At 45.7% G+C, this 20445-nt stretch overlaps 1 long non-coding RNA gene across 16 annotated transcripts in view; it reads left to right on the top strand.

Annotated features, from left to right (window-relative positions):
* The window catches only part of LOC109489947, a 78548-nt gene that overhangs the window by 43199 nt on the left and 14904 nt on the right, over window positions 1-20445 (top strand). For 9 of the 16 annotated variants that reach the window (XR_002143106.2, XR_004625116.1, XR_004625127.1 and 6 more), the window contains 5 exons: window positions 6738-6877; window positions 8132-8272; window positions 8883-9101; window positions 13882-14026; window positions 16222-20133. This is a non-coding gene — a long non-coding RNA (uncharacterized LOC109489947). The remainder of the gene's footprint in view (window positions 1-6737; window positions 6878-8131; window positions 8273-8882; window positions 9102-13881; window positions 14027-16221; window positions 20134-20445) is intronic. The other 7 variants (XR_004625129.1, XR_004625126.1, XR_004625123.1 and 4 more) reach the window with 7 other exon arrangements.

Genomic DNA, 20445 nt, shown 5'->3' with positions numbered 1-20445 from the left:
GGATTCTCTGGTCCATATCTGGCCCTACACAAAAACAGCATCATTCTTTCTACAGTCTGTGTGCTATGTAAGATACTTGACTGCTCGCTCTGCCATAGATCCATATTCTGACATTCTGAGAGAGGAAATTCTCTCTGAATGCTCAATGCTGATAAGTGTATTGGCTGTCTGGCATGCCATCATTCATGCCATCTGTGCGGGTGGCATCATGCCTAATTGCAAGGTGGCCTGACAGTTTTAAGGGGCCCTGCATGCCAATCACATTTGAGCTTAGCTAGCTAACCTGCAGAACTCAGAATATAATAAGCTGAATAAAGTTACCCTGCTGGCCAATCGCAACTTCCAATGAAAAGATCGTGCTTCATTAAAAATGCCATATTTTTTGACTGTGGTAGGCATCCTTCTGATAGCCTCTCCTGAGTTCACGCTCCCTCCATGACTGCTGCCATGAGATCATGGACAAAGACCGTATCTTGTCCAGCCAGGGCCACTGAAGCCTTACTAATGTTCAGAGTGTCTTAAACTCTCCTGCTTGGAAACAAATGCACTGAGCTGCCAGAATTTCACAGCATTGTCTTCCTATAATAAGCAAACATCTGTTACCCTGAAATTCAGTTTATCTTTTGGAAAAGATGCAGTGGAAGGCTGGATAGGAGTGAATTTGCTTACCTCCTGGAATTGTCATGGAAAAGACCCAACATAAGCATTAAAATATGTAGATTGTTAAACTGCTTTCTCTACCCTGGAAATCTGGAAATGTGTGTTTAGGGTTAGAGCTGCTGGTTAGAATTGAGAGAGTAGGCTGGGAGATGTTAAAAAACTTACTCAAGATCAAATAGGTAGTTAATGCAGAGCTGGGATCGTAATGCCTGACATACTCTCCTTTCTCCCCAAACACAGCTGCAGTAATGGTAATTGCTATTCTAGTGAAATGGCAATCAGGATTTTTGAGAAGTCTGGATTGACCATGTTTTTCTTGTTAGTTCACTGTCCCTTTATTGACCTTTCCTCTTTTTTTTTTCTTTTTTAGCATAATCAACCCACTGGTCATGCACTTAAACATATTTCTTCAGCATAATGACTATATAAAAATTTTGAAGATTTGAGGCTCATTGTTTTTGAGACATTTAATAGGGCCAGCCCATCTCTTATTTTTATGAAGTAATGTCTATTGTGGGCCACGCTCTCACTGTGTCTGCAGCAGACAGATGCTTTTGCGTCTCTGTATGTTCGGTAATGCAGTCCTGAATGCATAGCAGGATGCCATAGGTAGGAGTGGAAGGCAAAAGGCGGAATGCCATCAACGAATGTAGATATGGATGATGCTGGCTCGTAAAGCAGAGTCCAAACTTTTTTTTTTTAAGATTGAGTTTGTTTATTTATTTATTTATTTGGGAGTGAGCAAGTGAGAGAGAGAGAGAGAGAACATGAGACGAGGGGGAGAAGCAGATTCCCCACTGAATAGGGAACCCGATGTGGGGTTCAATCCCAGGACCCCAAGATCATGACATGAGCCGAAGGCAGATGCTTAACCAACTGAGCCACCCAGACACCCCAGAGCCCAAACTTTCGAGAGCAGTATCCTTCACATACCATTTTTACTTCAGCAGTCTCTGTTGAATACATTTGTTTGCATGTGATGCATACTGCAGGGGCTGAACTTGACAGACACAAGAAACTGTGTTGCGGGGTGCCTGGGTGGCGCAGTCGTTAAGCGTCTGCCTTCGGCTCAGGGCGTGGTCCCGGTGTTCCGGGATCGAGTCCCGCGTCGGGCTCCTCTGCTGGGAGCCTGCTTCTTCCTCTCCCACTCCCCTGCTGTGTTCCCTCTCTCGCTGGCTATCTCTCTGTCAAATAAATAAAATCTTTAAAAAAAAAAAAGAAGAAGAAACTGTGTTGCAATCTTCCAGCCCAGTTAATTGGTCTTCTTTTCCCCATCCCTGAATGGGCAGCCATCATAGCCCTTTGGATCACGCTCAAGCATTACAACAAACTCATTTTCAGTTATTAAAACTCCAGGCTGGTCTAGATCAACACTTGTATCTCACACCCCAGCCCACAGTTTGGGTCTGACTCAGGCTCTGTGGCTTTCAATGGGGAAGCAAGGCATCATCTACTCTTACTTGTTCACCTCATAATACACCATCTACACCATCATTACCTCTGCTCTCTATAAAGGGGAGAATCAAGGGCAAGGTTCTATGTGATTGGGGACCTCTGTACATATTCCTAAATGCTGGCTTGGTCACATTGGGCCCTATGCTGTGGGTTTACTGAGGGTATAATTGGCTCCCCTCCTAGCCCCATGTATCAGACAGTACATTGTTTCCTGGTAGACAGTCACCACCTTTGGCCCAATTGATTTCCTGGAAGTCTCCTTTTGCTAAGAGGAAACACCAGGTATTCTCGCTCTTGAAAATCTGTATATGTCCTTGCATCCCAATGGTAGGTACAGACCTCTCTCAATGGAAATGCTGGTATCTACCCGTGGAAGTATACCTGCCCGGAGTCAAACCGTAGTCCCCTTTCCAATGTTAGTGCATTCACCTCCCGTGGATATGCAGACACATCCCTATAGTAAGGCAGAGCCTCCCAACCGAAGTGCGGACAGCTGACCAACAGAGCTGCGTCCACTCCAGAGGTCGTGCAGGTACGGCCATGGCCCCCCAGGTGAAGTCTGGGCACCTCCTGAGAGCCCTGCCTGCTCTGCTTCGGGAGAAGATAGGTGTCCCATGAGTTTGTTTCCAGCTACGTGAGCAGCTTGGTTATTTCCAAACTGGGCTGGGGAACAGGTTGGCTTTCAGACTTTTCTCTTAGCAGACATCCCCACTCGCCTTCTGTGGTCCTGAGAAAGGACTCCCTCACTCCCACTGATAAGATGGTCATTCTTGGTCACTCCACACCCTGATTCCCCTTCTCTCTCTAGCTCTGACCAGTTTCCAGTCTCCTATTTTAAGCCCAAAGAAGGGCAATAGATGGAGTGTCTGAGAACAAGGTTGACAACTTCTTAGCAATTCCTGCAAAGGATGGGTTTGGCTGCCATTTTTCGAAAATGAGAAATTGTCACCTTGTTTCTCAGTTTCATGGCTTTACCAAGGCTCTAAAAATGGGAAAGATATTGACTATCCAGTTACATTTATTTATATCAAATCTTGATCTGAAAAAACCAGAGCTGGTTCTTTACCAAAAAAAAAAAAAAAGTACAACTTCTTGTGCATGGTACACAATTAGATAATTTTGTTAAAAATACACAATCCACATCTTTAGGACTCTCCGTGGCAAAATGATGCAATGTGCCTTTGGTTATACATGACTTCCCTAGACAAAAGATGTGCAGTGATAAAAATTTTTAAAGTTTCTCTGGAAAAAATGCAGCACTATCTTGTGGGAGCGTATGGGAAAACAGTGAGTCATGTTCTCAAGGGCCAACAGAGACCTGTAGTGCTCCAGAAAGAAAAAATGCAGTCAATGCAGTAGCCGTCCTTGAGGGCCCCTCAACTTCCAGCCTGCATAAGTAGCAATGCCACTTTGATAGTTTCCGTTCCCTGATCTGCAAACAATGTATTTCAGATCTGAGGGTTTGCAAATGTATCATAAATACAATCCCCCTGACTGGTGCATAGGAACATTTTTTTTTTTAATCTGTGAGAAAGTGACTTATTGAAATCAGATTCTTATCCAAATGAACACACATTTTAAACGATAGACATTTTTTAACATTTAACTCTTAAAAATCTGGGTAGATATTATGTCCCCGTTTTAGGTGGATGACAAAGTTGGTCTCAAGGATGTTTCTGCGAAATAAGTAAGAGCCTTTCTTCAAAGACATATCATAGTGTCACTTCTTCATTTTACATCACGACTGGTGAGTACAATCACTCCGCAAAGCTAAAATGTTCTGCGACTGCTGTCTGGGTCAATTACCATCATTTGGCCAGTCCCTCTCCTTCTTGCAGGGAGGCCTTGTCAATAAGCCAATCCCTCCCAGGCTTCATGTGGCTGCAATTAAGCTTCACCCCTCCCCTCGGGTTTGCAGAATCTGGGCATATTGTGGATAAATCCACACCATCTGAAAAGGTGGGGAGGAGAGAGGGGGAAAAAAACAGGGCCAGCATTCTATGAAACCTGATTGTCTTTCTGCAGCCTTCTTCCCTTCAGTGATGACTTTTATTATGTTCTATTGATTTTCATGTTATTTCTTATTTTCGAGCAGAATGGCTTGAAGCAAAGCCATGGCTCCATCAACCGTCTCTGTCTTTCTCACCCACACACATGTTCTCTCCATCACATACACGCAAACACACATCGTTCCTGCGAGTGTTGAATTTCCAAATATAGGAAATAAGACCACTATTTCTAGAACAATCATAGGACCATGGCTAAAAGCTTTAGAAGTTAGCACTGTTCCTAGAATGCACATGAAAAAGGATGCCAAGCACACTGACCTCCGCGCTGTCCAGAGCCCCCACCCCCGCCACTGAGGACGCGCAGCGTGCACCCATTGCACACGGCCTTCAGCCTGAAAGGACTTTTTTAAGTTTCTGCTGCGTGTTAGGCCACATGATGGTACTCAAGAGAATCCACAGAATAATCCTGAAGAGGACAACAGGGCAGGCCAGCGTAAGGCCAGGGAGATTTAAAGCCAGGGGCCGTGGCAAGCGGATTTATGGGACGCTCACGTGGATTATAACCCGCTGGTGCACGTGCCCGGTGTAATCCCCGCAACGGTGAATACGATGAATGTTGACCCCGGGGTGAGGTTGGTTACGTAGCACAGCTGGCTCTAGAAAAGGAAGTTGGCTCTGGGAAGCCCCGATCTACATCAGATGAACACTTGAAGAGACAGGACCCATATCCTAGATGAAGAAATTTGAAGCATGAGCTGGGATTTTGCCCAAGGGAGATCCTCCATTGCTGGCTTTGAGATGGAGGCAATCAAATGGCGAGGAATGTGGGAGGTTCCCGTGGATAGCAAGCCCAGAAACAGGGTCCATCACTCTATTCCTCAACAAGGAACTGGATTCTGCCAAGGGCAAGAGTGAGCTGGGAAGAGGGTCCTGCGATCCAGACGAGAGCCCAGCCACCAACGCTTTGATTTTGCCTCGTGGGGGATTTGCTAGCAGAAAACCATCATGTCACATCTGGACTCACGGAGCGGAGAGCTCATAAATGAGTGGGATTTTCCCATACCAACTTTATTGAGATATGAGTTACACACCATGAAATCCGTTCTTTTAAAGTTTACAGTTTAGTAATTTTTAAGTTATATTCACAGAGCTGTCCACTATCTAATTCCAGAACATTTTTATCACCCCCAAAAGAAAGGTCATCCCGTTAGCAATCAACCCCCCTCGCCCCAACCTCCTGGCAACCGCTCATCCACCTTCTGTCTTACAAATGTGGCCGTTCTTGACATTTCATGTAAATGACATCATATGACATGTGCCCATCTGTGTCTGGTTCCTTTCACTGAGCATCTCTTCGAGGCTCGTCTATACTGTGTTGTAAGTACTCCGTTCCTTTTTATGGCAGAATAAATGTCCACTGTGTGGATCAATCACATTTTATTTATCCATTCTTCAGTTGATGGACATTTGGGTTGGTTCTCCTTTTTGCCCATTAAGAATAATGTGGCTGGAACATTTGTGCCCAGGTTTTTGTGTGGACATATATCTTCAACGCTCTGAAGTGTGCACCTAGGGGGTGGAATATTGCGTGATATGGTAAGTCTATGCTTAACATTTTGAGGACCTGCCAACTTGTTTTCCCAAGTGACTATACCATTTTGCTTCCCACTAGCAAAGAACAAGGGTTCCAATTTTTCCACAGGCTCACCAACGCTTGTTATTGTCTGCTATTGTCATGGGATTATTGGCCATTTGTAGGTCTTCTTTGAAAATATGTCTATTCAAATTATTTTCCTATTTAAAAAAATTAGATTGTCTTTGTATCATTGAGTTGTAAGAATTCTTTGTATATCCTGAATATAAGTCTCATACGACATAAGTGATTTACGAATACGTTCTCCCAGTCTATGAATTGTCTTCTCACCTTTTGATGGTATATGTTGAAACACAGAAGTTGTAGATTTTGATAAAGTCAAATTGATTTGTATTTTATTTTGTCACTTGTGCTTTTGGTGTCGTCTCTAGGAGACTATCACTGAAACCAGGGTCACAAAGTTTTACTCCTGTTTCCTTCTAAGACTTCCACAGTTTTAGCTCTTAGGGTTAAATGTATAACAAATTTTGAGCTCATTTTTGTATATGATGTGAAATAGGGGTCCAACTTCATCTTTTGTGTGTGGGTATTTAGTTTTCCAGTCATTTGTGTAAAAGATTATTCTTTCCCCCATTGCGTTTGCCTGCAACCTTGTCAAAAATTCGTTGATTATAAATACGAGTTTAGGACTGGGTTCTCATTTTATTCTGCTGATCTCTATGTGTATCCTTATGCCAGTACCACATTGCCTTGAGCTTTGGGGAAGTGTGAGTCCTTCAGATCTGTTCTTTAGAAAGGCTGTCTGGCTCTCCCGGGTCCCCTGCATCTCCCTAGTAATCTTAGGACTAGTTTGGATTAGTTGTTTTCCTACAGAAAAGTCTTCCTAGGAGCAGGCAGGATCTGAGGGTCCATACTGCCCCCCGTCACTATTTATAGGATGTCAAGAAGGTGTTAGCACTGGAATACTCAGTCTTGTATCTTAGTGTTATTCACGTTATATCATCTCATTATTTCCTTAGGAGGACAGTGGGCTGGTTGAAAATATCTGGCTTGAGGTAAGCTCCCAGACTGTAACTGAGAAGAGAAACAAAAACTGAGGGCCAGAGGTGTGGAACAAGACAGAACCATAGGGGTGAGTGAAGCCACAGCCAGAAAACAGGTAAGGAGGTCAGTGTTGCCTGGGGCACATTGCATGCTTTATAAACATTTACTGAATCAATTAATGAATAAAGGTCAAGAAGCCGAGTGAGGGTGTGTGATTTGTATGGAGGACCCAAATGGTGTGATTGCTCAGAAGCCCATTTTTGTGTGGCTGTGGCTGCAGGCCTGGGTCCACAGGCACTAACAACAAATAAGGAAGAATATATTGTGGGACTTCCGGTCCTGTGTCCTATGTGAAAAACGCCTATTTCTAGTGTTAGCATATGAGCTCAGATTAGCTAACTGCATTTTCTTGCTAAAAGGAAGACCCAAGGCGTGATTTAATTAGTCAATCTCTTGCAAATGGATGGTTTAGAAGAGAATGGCTGTAGTAAGATATCCTTGTAGCATTTTTATCCCTCATTGATTCTGCTCTGGTAAGCACATGCAATTCAACATCAAGAAAAAGAATATGCTGAAGACGCATCATTGAATAATGCTGGAAAGCAGATTTATAGGGGCTCCTGCAGACTTGGAATGCCAGCCAGTTTGTAAGAGTGCGAGCACTGTTATTCGTTATTTGGGGGAACTTGATCCATACGACGGTGAGAAACTTATGATGGAAGTTGATAATGGCGTTAGAAAGAGGAGATCTATCGATTATTGTCTGATCAAACACTGCATATTGTAGAAGTGAAACTCTTGACTCAGACATTCCAGCTTGAATGGATGGGTTATTAGCCAAGGAATAAACCAGCTGATCCCATGAAAGCATTTATAGTGAGGGCGGTACAGCTGTAAACTAAAGGGCGCCATAAATTCTGTGCCTGGTAGCTCTTGGAGCGGGCGTTGGTGCTCTGTGCGGATGGCAGTGCATTTCAATCGCATGAGCAGCCCCTTATCGTCACCTCCCTTTGTGTTTGTTACTACGCGAGCAAAGCCCAAGGCTATTGGCAGAGTTGATCATTTTTTTCAACGTGATTCCCATTGCTTTTGGATTAGGTAAACTGCAAGGAACCAGAAGCAGGGCTTTCCAGCTTGAGAGCTTGTGTATTTGCCAAATGAGTGGTTTTGAAAATTGGCCTTCCTTTGCTGAAACACGTTTTTCTACACTCTAAGAAACCTCCCTCATAAAAGAAAAACATTGTGTCAGAACATAGGAGGCCAATTGAACACTGTGCATCCTATTTTTTTCTTTATTTTTTACATTTTGTTTTGTGGAATGAAGAGTGGTCACATGAGAACTGCATTTACCCCCCACTATTCTCTACAGTGGCTCCGTGGTGCGGGTCCCAGGAGACAGCACAGTCTGGCGATGGTGGAGATAATGGAGCAGAAGGCGGTGGACCCTATTTGCAGTAAGACCTACTTAGCCTCAGAGAGCTCTGGGAGTAACAGGTTGACCGGAAGCCAGGTAAGTAGGGACGCCTCCTGGAGGTGTTTGATGGGGGGGAGGGGGGGGGGGGGTTTGCAGGTGCCTTCTCGAGGTGTGTGCAGTGGACTCAAGGCAGAAGCCGTTTAATTATAGCACAGGGGTTGCTGCTCAAAGGTCCTCCTTCGAATCTCGGGTTTCTTGGCAGACGATATTGCAAACTAAGAGACAGGTGAACATATGGAAGCCATAAATAAATAAATAAATAAATAAATAAATAAATAAATAAATAAATAAATAAATAAATAAATAAATAAATAAAATTAATGCAACCCTGGAGGTTTGAGTGGGGAGAAAGTCCTCCCTACCTTGCTGACAAGCAGAAATGGCAAACTGCAATATAGGGAGGGGGCCCGTAGGCCAGAAGTTGCTAGGACGTCGGGAACCACTAGTCAGAGCCTGCGACGCGCAGCCCAGAATGGAGCACACATTTCCGGATCCTCGGGGTCTGCCCCTGCGATGTGGCCTTGAAGGGCTTCCCCCGCAGACCTCTGGTCTTTTCTTTTTCCCCAGCACTGAAAATGGAGCCAAGGGATCTCAGATGTTTCAGCTGTAAATGCTCTGCAATTGTTATTAACTTGGTTTTTTTAAGCCTCCCAGGGAGGGGCGACAGTAAGATCATGCTGTCTTGGCTCAGAGTCCAAATCAGAGAAGTTTAGGAGCTGTGGGATTCTTCCGGGAGCCAGGAGACCGCGCGCGGTGGGTCACCAGTCACCCACCGTGTACTTTGCGCGTCCGTCATCGTCGTGGCCCGAGGAGCAGAATCTGCGTGCTGCCGCGGACGCAGAGGGACAGCGGCTGGAAGGGGCAGGTCTGGCGGAGGAACGCGGCGGCCGGGGTGGGGGTTGGGGGGCGGTCTGGTGGAGGAACGTGGGGGCGGGCGTGGGGGTGCTGGGGCGATGAGCGTGAGCGCTGCAGGCCCTCGAGATGTCCACGCCTGCACAGCGCGCTTCCTTGCCCCGTGTGTGTTGGCATCTGCCTATTTCAAGTTTTCAGGGAGGCGCACCTAAACCATTTCCTTACTATCTGGTGATCGGGTTTGATTCTGGAACACTCTGGGGGCGAGAAGAATGAAAATTCAGGCAACTGAAATATCGCGTAATCTCGAAGGCCCGTGAGCCCGTGGCTGTGGCCTCGGGCCGGGACCGGTGCGGAGCTGCCCACACCTCTCCCGTGGCCGGGAGCCGTGGTGCCCACCGTGGCCCCAGCGCCCTGTGCTGCACTCCTCCCCGCGCTCCGGCTGTGCAGGCAGCGGGGCCTTCCCCCGCCCGGTGCTTTCTCCAGCTTCCTGACACGTTCACTCGCAGCCCAGTTCACTCCCTGTGGTAGTTTTAAAAATAGATCCACAAATTCTTTGATAGTCTTCCTTTCAGGAGGTGGAGACAGTTTCCTTCCCCTAGAGTGTGAGCTGGACACTGTCTCACACACAGAATAGGGAGGACAGGGTGGTGTCTGACACTGAGACCAGGTCACAAAGCTCCTTCTCTCTCCCTGTCTCTCTCTCCCTTTGTCTCTGTCTAGTTTTCTTTCTCTCTTCTCTCCGTCTCTGTTTCTGTCTCTCCCCCCCTCTCTCTTTTCCCCCTCTGTTGGTCTCTCATCACTTGCTTTGAGGGAAGCCAGCTGCTCCAGGAGAGCCTCCCATGCCAGGGAACCCCTGCCTCCAGCCGCCAGCCCTGTGGTTAGCTCCTTGGAAGCTGATGTTCGGGCCTTGCGAGGATGGCAACCTTTGCGGGACAGCCTGAGCCGGCAGCATCCTGCTAGCTGCTCCGTGATTTCTGACCTCAGACCCTGCGTGCTGTGCTGAGCGGCTAAGTGTGGGGATATTTTGTTACAAGGCCATAGACAACTATTATACCCCGGACTTGTCCTTTGAGATAACTTCCCTGGCCCCCGGCAGGACAGCTCCTTGTGGATCATTAATGGGTCCAGTCTGGCCCCTGAGCCCCTAAACCAGCATACAGCCTCCTGGACCCAGAATCTGGAGTTCTTGTTGGCATCTGAGGGGTTCACTCAAACACCTGCTTCCTACATTTGCTATTCTTCCTACAAACAGCTTCCCTACTCATAGTAGGTTCTGCGTAGGGGAAATCTGGGAATCTGTGAGGAGCTTGGGGGAGAGGGTGAATGGGCATGGCATGCCCAGGCCTGAGCTGTAATGTCATCTGGTCATTTAACGCCCCTTCTCCCCCACCGCCCACCAATCCCACAGTCACCCGGGGCGGGGTGAACATCCACTGGCCCCCTCAGCTGTCCATCCTCTTCCTCTCTGGACACGGCTACGTCTTTAGGATTGCTTCCATAACTTCCCATGAAGCCCGAACTTCACAACACCCTTACTTGGCTCACCCCTCCTCCTCTTAGGTTCTCATACCTGCAGCTGGTACACCCGAAATGGCACCACTGCTCTTGTCACTTGCGTATACAGATATCTTACACGTCTTCCCAGTTTCCCACACATAATGTCTGGCTTTCTGTCTAAAGCCGGAGATCTGTTCTCACATGAACACAAACAGCCTCTGAGCTTTGCCATCTCTCCACCCGGCCCCTTCCCTGCGAAATGCCCCATTTCTCCATCTCTCCGCTCCCCAGCTCCCTCTTCAAGCCAAATGCATGTGGTTTGAAGCTGCCGAATTTTGTGGTGACTTGTTACATGCTATAGATAAATCACGCGTGTGCAGACTTGTCTTTTGACACAGCTTCACTGCCCCTCTGGTGATATTTCAAGTTTATATTAATACAATTTCCACAAACAATTATAAATCACACCCTGTTGTTCTTGGGAAGCAATGAACACCATAATTCTTTGCAATCATATATCAGGCATATGACCACACAGAATTCATTAAAATATACCACTCTCGGTTTTCCCATCTGCAAAATCATTGTGATTACCGAGATCCTTCATCTTTTCTAACTCACCTCTTCTGAACCTATGTGCTTCTCACAGTGTCAAATACAAAGGAAACCAATTAAAAAAAAAACTCAAAAATTTTAAATATCTTAGTCAATGAGTATGTTTGGAGTGACTACTGTGTGCTCAGAATTTTGCCAGGAGGAATGAATCTCAAAATTCCCTTACGCGTCATAGATCATCTTGCTGGACTTATTTTTTTTTTAAGATGTCCCATATGTCTTCCATTTCTATAGCTAATTTTATACTGATAATACTTTGAATAAAAACTGTTTAGAGAAAAGGAAAGGATCCGTCCAAACTCTGTACATCTGTGTCACTAGCTAGCTGTTCCCGCTGGATGCGGGAAATTTGAATGCTATTAGCCAGCGGAGCTGACATCAGGGCGCGCAACTCTTGAGTCTCAGTTGAATGGTCTGCTGTTGCTTGAAATTTGTAGTACTTTTTAAAGAGACCCACATCTTCATTTTGCAGTGAACCCCATAAACTATGTAGCCAGCCCCGCCCTCTTTCCCTACAAGTAATTAGTAGAGAGGGAGAGATTGTTCTAGACTGGCTCCCTAGAGGCAGACCCTAAGACAAGTGTGTGTGTGCAAGTGATTTATTAAGGAAGTCTTCCAAGGAGAAGCAGGTATGGGATTGGGGGAACCAGGATAGGAGAAGGGAAGAAGCAAAGCAAGAATGTGACTTCAGGAAAGGCCCAAAGGTTTGCTCCTGGCCAAGAGACTGTGGGCTCAAAGCTGTGCTCACAGTGTCTGGACCCCCGGGAGTAGTTGAGTTTCTAACTCCCTGTTCTTTGGGGGCAGAGTAGCAGGTGGGGAGGACCTCCCAAGATGCTCCAGATGCCTGCAGACTGGTAGTGGAGGGTCACCCTCAATGAACAGTCCCAGGCAGACCTTTGCAGACAGAGGCACCTTGAAGCTGGGCAGGCAAATACTAAAGAGAAAAAGGAGCTCAAGGGGGTGTAGATGGAGCATGGACGACCTTCAGAAACATCCAAGCACTCTGCAGCCAGGGAGCAATCTTTTCTATCCCCGAGCACGCTTCACTGAGACTTCACACGGCACGTGCTCCCAAAGCTTCAGATAACGACAAAGAAGCAACAAATACGGTGTGTTCACTAACAGCGTATTCTTTGCCAGATGTTGTGTTCGATGTGTTTTCTGTGGAAAATACACAGGATGAGACATAGCTTATGTTGGACTCAAAAAAGAAAAGCTAAAAGTAAATGATAGAGATGTTCTTTTTTAAAAAATAAAACATTTTCTGCCAGCCGAGCACCAGCACTAAATACTGAGATTCTCAGGGTGATGCCACTGGGTCCGTGCTCTCGGCGATGGAGGGAGTGGAGGGCGGGCATCGGACTGGCATGTGAGCGAATGTGCACGTTAAGCTCTTGGGGAAGCACACGCGGGGCACATTCAAATCAAAGAAGAAGATCTAAGTCTCTGGAGGCTTTTCAGGGGCATTAGACTGAATTTCTAAGAATGAACAAAATGAGGGGGAGAAGGGAATTCCAGGCTAGCCAGTCTACTCGCCAAAATAAAAAGACTTGTGCTCGTTTTTCCACCATCCTTATCGAATAAGGTGCTGGGGACGAAATGGTGAGTTAGGAGTTTGTCCTCCAACAGTTAGGCCTCATGGAACTTGCATTCTAGTGGCGGGGAGCAGACACGCATGCGAAGAAATGTCGACTATGGCATTTAGAGACACAGATGTCTGCCAGGAAGGTAGGCCGAGGGAACACAATACACTCAAACGCCTGGGAGTAACTTGGTGAGGCCACAGAGCGGGCGTCAAGACCTTGAGCGAGCTCCTTACGGGCCCTGGCCACGCGCTCCGCCGCGTTCTCTCTCCGGGGACAGGGAGCTAGGGCAGGGCTTGAAACACAGGAGTGACGTGCTTGGGCGCCGGGGGGGCCCAGCCGATTAAGCTTCTGCCTCTTGATTTTGGCTCAGGTCGTGATCTCAGGGTCTGCATGGGGCTTGGTGCTGCTTTTTCTCCCTCTTCCCTCTGCACACCACCCCCCAAAAAAGTGATATACTCACGTTTCTATTCTAGAAACATTGCTCTTCACTCTTGTATTTAACCACTCTGGGCTTCTCTCAATACGCAGTTGCCCCCTGGACCCATGTCTCCTTTCAGCTCTGCTAGCTTCATAGTCTCCGTCCTCCGCTTTAAGGGACCGTGGCCAGAGGAGTCTCTGTGTTTGTCATTGGAAACTGGGGCGATCTCTCCTTTCCAAGTGGAGGATTTGGCAATGTCTGGAGGCATTTTTGATCGTCATGACTTGGGGATTGTTACTGGCAATAGGGCTGCTGCTGAAGGTCCTGCGGTTCACAGGACCGCCCAGACAGCCCAGAAGCATCGGACCCAAATGTCCGTGGGGCCAATGGGGAGAAATGGATAAGAGACAAAGTAAAGTACATTTCTGGAGATTGGAGTGTGTCTGGTGACTGGAAGGGAGTGGGTGAGGTTTGAGGCAATCGCCGTGGGAAATTCAGCGAGCACTGTCCCGTGACAATCGTTCTCAAGTGTAGAATTACCAAACCAAGCATGCAAAAAGTTGAGGTGTGTCTTAAGTATTTTACTACTAAAACAAAATACTAGGTTTGCAAATTTAATGATTTCTCTTTTTATAATACGCTTTTCATTTATTTGGATCTATGTTTTTCCTCAGTGGGAGTGAAGGGTGGAGTTGGCTTTCCTGGGGCCATTGTCGGGCATGAGAGTGCAGCATGTGACTGGTGCCCTCCATTGTTTCATGTGACAACCATTGTTTTATGGCATCAAATAACATCTCATTCCCCGGCCCTATGACAAAGGTGGGTTTTTTTCTATTATTTAAAATAAAATGTAACCAACAAATATTGAGTAATTCTATGCATAAACCCTGGGATTATAAATATGAATAAAACATAGAAATTCAAATCTAAGAGGGAGACAGACATCTCTACATCCCCGAGTAACTGGAATGAGAGCTATTGTGAGTGTATGCGGAATGTGTAAAGTGAAATGCTTTCTGAGAGAGAGATGCATGGAGATGTGAACATTTTATGGGAGGAGGGAAGCACAGTTGAAATAGGAAACGTGTAGGATCCCAACAGGGGAGAGGTGGGGGAGGAAGATATCCTAAGTGAAGGACACACTCTAGTCAAATGCTCACAGATGGGGGAACATAACCTTAATGCAATCTGTGCAGAAACCTGGGTTCATCCCTAGGGTGAACGTTGGACTATGTACAGGGGACTTGCTCTTTCTTAAGTTTTGAAAATTATTCCTGTCAAATACTGTGACTTTGTTAATGCCTTCATTGTGGTATTCTACAGTTTTCCACCCTCTTTGTAACTTGCAAAACATTTGAGTGTCATTAGCTCATTGAGCTTTACCCAAAAAGAATCAGATTTAGCGAACGGTTACCATTTCTTCCAGTGGCAGCAGGAGTGGAGTTACAAAATCAGAAACACAGGAGGGCCTCACAAGGCATTAATCATAGTATTTCTTGGCACTGGTGCTTGTCACATCGAGAGGTATTGGCAAAAGCCCAGGAGACAATGAATATGCAACATTTAACTTTTTTCATTTAAATGACATGTACTCCTTTAGATGTGTCATTTGACACTGAGTGTAACAGAGATCCCAGAAAGCATCTCTTCCCCCACCCCTTCCCAAAATTTGAAGTCAAATGAATATGTTGAGGGTGCCATTAAAGTGTTCATCTGATATCCTGGATGTATTTGAAAAATTCCAAAGCACAGTTCATTATCAGCTCTTTCCCTGATCTGGCTCGTTCGTTCGTTCTCTCTCTCTTTCTTTCTTTTTGTGACATTGGCTTTCTTATTTGTGTTCTCTGGGTTTGGTTGGATTTGATGTTAATTCTTTTAAGTGAATAATCTTAATGGGACATTGAATTTTTCTTGAGGAATTATTAAACTACAAATGTTGTATTTGGATAACTACTAAAAACAATTAAAATGTAAAAACAAATAAACAACCCCTTTGAGAGGTCCACACCTAAGCCAACTAGCACAAATCCAGGGACTCTCTATGATTATACTTAAATAAACACAAAATATGTAGCTTTCTGGTCATGACATTTCATAAATAGCCAATAAGGGCATTGCCAAGGGAGAAAACAATACCGAGAAACATTTAGCACAAAAATAGACCAGGAGGGGAAGAGAGGTTTCATATCTCAAAGCTGCTTTTCATTAAAAGAAGTCTTTGTCTATAAATAATATTTGCAGTATTTTAGAGTTTGAAAAGGACATTTATACTCTTTTTTCATGTGAGTCTTTCAATATCTTCTTAGTTATCTTCAGCTTTATTATTCTAATGGAAAAACTGAGGATCATAGAAGTTGAATAAAATACGTCCTTGAATCCCATTTCCCCTTAACACCTCTGAAATAAGGATTCATCTTGCATTTAATGCATCAGCAATCATGCCTCACTGTAATGGCAGTGTTTTGTTTCATTGTAGTGGTACATATACTTTTTCTTAATTAATGGCACCTTTGAGTCAATAAAATATTATAAATCCCCCAAGTTCATGTAGCCTAAGAGATGTGTTTACATTCAACTCTGACTCCAAATGGTTTACTCTTTCCCTGAAACCATTGCCTCTCTCAAGATCATCTGTAAAAAATCAACCAACCAAAAAAAAAAAAGAGTTTGGACGCTGTGGGTTTTCAGCTAAAATGACAATGCCTACACTCAAAATACACAAAATTGTGTGCTGAGCTGGTGCTTTTTATAACAAAGAATATTGTTGTATCCCTAGCGTATTGCACTATCTATATATTTATAACTCAATTTCACTCTGTAAGCATTTACCAAGAGCATATTTTGTGTAGGACACGTTCTCCTCATTATGGGTTCTACAGAGCTACGTAAAATTCAAATTATGCTCTTGTGGGGGAAGATGATGAGAAATAGAAATTTATAAACTTTCTACTATCTTTGAGATATTGTGTTAAGAACTTTTACACATTTTGCCTCATTTGATCCCCATTTTGTAGATGATTGGACTGAAGCTTTTAAAATCACAACGATGGTCCCGTGGTATCAGAAATAAAAACTGTTGACCTGAAGTTATGGCCAGATCTTTCAGCTCCCCAAACCTATTTCACGTCTATCCATTCATGCATGTGGGTGGCTCTTACGCAAGGTATGAAAAGAGATACACAAGCACATCGGTGGTTTGGAAGAAGGAGAGAGAATGTGGCTTCTACCAGGGAACTAGGACAAACACTCTCTCCTCTCCTCAAATAGGCAGCCTTTATTTGGTAAGAATGCAAACATTCTGCTGGGGATATTTCTCCTGGACACTTCCCATCTTGCAAATGGAGTCTGAAGTGAAGAAAATGATCAAAGCGTTGGCAAAGGAGAAGAGAGAAGGACCAGCAATTTTATTTGTCAGTAGTAACACTCGGCAACTATGAGCTTTAAAATTTCCCATGTCTTCCCTCCATTTCATAAAGAGTTCTATCCAAAGGAAGAAGAAAACATATTTTTTTCAGGTCTAACCCTGAGCTAATCTCTGTAGCTTGAGCATCACTCTTTATTCCCACAGCAGCCCTGCGAATTATTATAGTCCCCTTTTGGTAAGTATAAATATCCACGGATATATTAAAACATTCAGGAGGTTGCCCAAGGTCACAGAATGGTGTTTCATTCCAGAACACATGAGCTTTCTGCTACATCGCTTGCTAGGAAGGATTATCTCTGGGCAGAGAAGGTGGGGAGCACGGCTTGTATCCACGGACCAAGACCTGAACCCTCGGACTCGAGACTGTCGTCCTACCTGCTGGGTTACTCGCTCAGTTCAACCATTGGCGTTTCTGAGTTCCAATAATGTGGAACGAATGAATCTGTAGGAACAATGATCATACATCTCACTGGTCATTATTATTCTTAAAACCTGTTTACCATGCTCCCACTTATCTTCATATTATTCAATTGACAAGAATTACTGTTGTTGTACTTGTTCCTATGATTATTTTCCAGATGTGGACAGTAAATGCATGGAATTGACATGAACTACTCGAGGTCACACAGATATGAAATGGTAACATTTAGATGTTAAGCTTTCGAATAGTGAGTTCTTTTCCAACATTCTTCTGACCTTCAAAATTTGAAGAAGTATTTTTCTTGGGTCCAGGCCTGGGCAGATGGTGGGCATACTTCCTTGGTATATCAAGCAGGGTTGAGGATGCAAGAATTCAATCAGAGATGCTGGCGCTATGAAAGCCAGAGACCGATGGCTAGATCTCAGTTTTCTCTGCAGGACGCACAGGGCAAGACCTGTATGAGTGAGGTGGGTGTTAGTGTAACTTCTCAAAGATGGAGAAGACAAGGCTTAAGAGATGGAGACATTCTCAACGTCATAAAGCTAGCCATTAACCAAAGGAAGGTGTGTTGGGGCCGGCCAGCTCTGCAACCTTGCCCTGTGGTTAAAGTCAATAAGTATTGAACACTAAAGCGAAACCAGTTGTTCCTAAATCCCAGCTCATCCCTTTCACCGCTTGGTGATTTGGGGGACTTTACTAGGCGTCTCTGTGTTTCAGTTCATCATATGAAACCTGGAGATCATAATTTCACTGTTTCACAGATTTCTCCTGAGAACAAGGTGGGGCAGGGCATCCAAAGTGCTTCACACAGTCCCCGACACAGAGTCAGGTTGACGAATGTTAGCTCCCATTGTTCAGTAGACCACGGGCCCCATTTCCTTACCCATAAAGTGGGCATTGATGTCATATTCTGACAGTATCTTAGTAAGAACTATCGGCAATAGGGCGAAAGAACATCAATAAAAGGCACTTTGTGTGTTTGCAGTGGGTATGGGTGCTACAGATTTATAAATGCTACAGAAAGGGAGAACGGGTCAGTGCTGGCATTCTCTCAGGAAGCACGAGCCAGGCACTGCTTGGTAGAGCAGCCACTGGGACCGATAAGGTACAGATTCTGGTCCCCAGAGGCTCCCAAGAGAGTAAGGAGCACAGACATGGAGAGACAGTTCTCAAACACAGGGACCGCTTCCATGGAGGCTTAAAGAGAGGACAAGACACTGTGTCTGCAAGCCTGGCAGCATCACTTCTCATTATGAACTGATTTTAACTTAATAAAAGAGAAGATTCGCTTTATCCCATCTAGCTCCCTCTTACCCAGTTTTACACCAGCGTGGGATGATGAAGACGGAGTGCCATCCTGGACACCGGGTGACCTGGCCTTGACCTGGGCTTGCTGGGTCACCTGGGGACACAGCTTCACTTCCTTACACTTCAGACCCAGCCCGGGCAGCCCGACCCGGCTGTGGCTGAGCACACGCCGGCTGGACCCACCTCTCACCCTGCGAGCCCTGAGAAGAGAGAGGGACGCCCTGTGAGGAGCTGACCACACAAGGACCCGTTGATGGACAGGATCAGGCCGTGTGTCATTGGACACCGGACAGCGTCAGTCAGAGGGTCCCTTTCTAAAGGAGTTCACAGTCCAGAACCCAGTCCTGGGACCAAATGATTCCAGGTTTCTAGGAAGACGGTTCTAGGAAATTCTCCACTAGGGATGAACTTGAACCTTGAGCATCTGACTTAAAGATAGCAGTAATCACCCCTTTCTTCAACAATGAACACATTTTACCTGTCGTGGGTTTTGCCACTTTCCAAAGTGAATTACAATTATTTGTGGGGATGTTTTATTCCCTTAGTAGCCTGAAAATTCTTTGAAGACACACCGCATCTCAAGTTTCCTTGTTGTTCCAGCACAGAGTAAGTTAATGCATGTCCATTGCATGTGCTTATTATATGTTTATGAATGAATGAGTGAATGAATGAATGAATGAATGAGTGGGTAGGTGAAGTAATGCACAAGTGCAGTGATTCATGAGTGTGGACAGCCTCCCACAGGTGCATCGGCAGGAGTGCTAACGAATGGTAGTAACATCTGATGGTTAAAACATGAGTGAATGTCATCCCCGCGCTGGTCCCCAAACTAGGTGGGACAGGATGGCCTCCAGGGCCGGCCACTCTAGGACAGAGAAGCTCCCGGCCTCGCCTGGCCTTCCTCAACCTGCATTGTGTTGGTGCTACAGGTTTTCGTCTAGATGTCTGTCCCTGAAAACAAAGGTGCCTTCTTTGTCATCACTGTGGGCCATCTGTATCCCTCTGCGGGAGTCCAGGAGAGAGAGGGAGACACCAGGCAGGAGACAGGCAGTGAGCTTGGCTGAACCGTATGGGGAGAAGCAGGGTTGCAGGTGGGAAGTCAGGACAGATGCTAAGAGCTGAGACCCAGCTGCATGCAGAGGCAGGGAGTTGGTCCCCGGGCTGCATCAGCAGGACTCTGTGCCCTCTGGGCTCCGGGGGAGGACTGGGTGGGGTTGGTGGGTTTCCCCAGCTGGGGAGTGGAGGCGGAGATGGAGGTCTTGGCTCCACCCCTGCCAGGTTCCCCTCGGGCTGCTGTTCCCTGGCATGAAGGTTGGAGGTCCTCCCACGGCATCCCTTTCTATATACCTGTGTCTCTTCGCAGGCTCCGGCAGGTGCTCTGTCCCCTCCTCCCACTGCTCAGGGTTCGGGAGATAACAGCTCATTGGAAGGAGGCCCCCAGACCCCTACACCTCACCCACACCTTTGTGATGAGCCCCTGTGTGGATAGGAGTTTCTGAGTTCTCCTATTTGACGCATGTTTCCCACTGGGACCCTAACGGGTGCAGACAGATGGATAGACCTAATCGCCCCTGTTCTCAGTAAGTTCAGAGGCGTTTTCTTTCCTGTGTGACCCTGACATGATAGTCACTCTGCTAAAGCCCTGATTTCCTCATCTCCAAAGTGGAATGAATAGTCTGGATTTTCACAGGCACTGAACGAGTTGACGCCTGTGGGACACTTGGCACAAGGCCTGGGAGATGAACACATTGGATACATTTCAACTTTAAAAAGGTATGATCTTGAAGTGCCTCTTTTCACTCTAGAAATAAATTAAAATATACATCATTTCATGCCCTGAGTGGGGTTTTATAGCAGAACAGTAAAAGTCAAAGATGAGGAAAGATTTTTTATTTTGCATTTTCTTAAAATAACCAATTTAAGAATTACTCGATGGGAATGATATGAGCCTCTCAAATGTTGCTCCCCCCACCACCGCCTCTGCCCCTTGGATTCTGGAAGCAACAGAAGACAAGCTCTGTTCAAAGATTCCTCTGAACTCTACGACTCAGGCAGGTTTTATGGGAGATTATACAGCTCTGTAAA

Source organism: Ailuropoda melanoleuca, chromosome 4, assembly GCF_002007445.2.
Source record: "Ailuropoda melanoleuca isolate Jingjing chromosome 4, ASM200744v2, whole genome shotgun sequence".
Lineage (NCBI taxonomy): Eukaryota > Metazoa > Chordata > Mammalia > Carnivora > Ursidae > Ailuropoda > Ailuropoda melanoleuca.
Note: the sequence above shows the minus strand (reverse complement) of the source record. Positions and strands in the feature narration are given on the sequence as shown.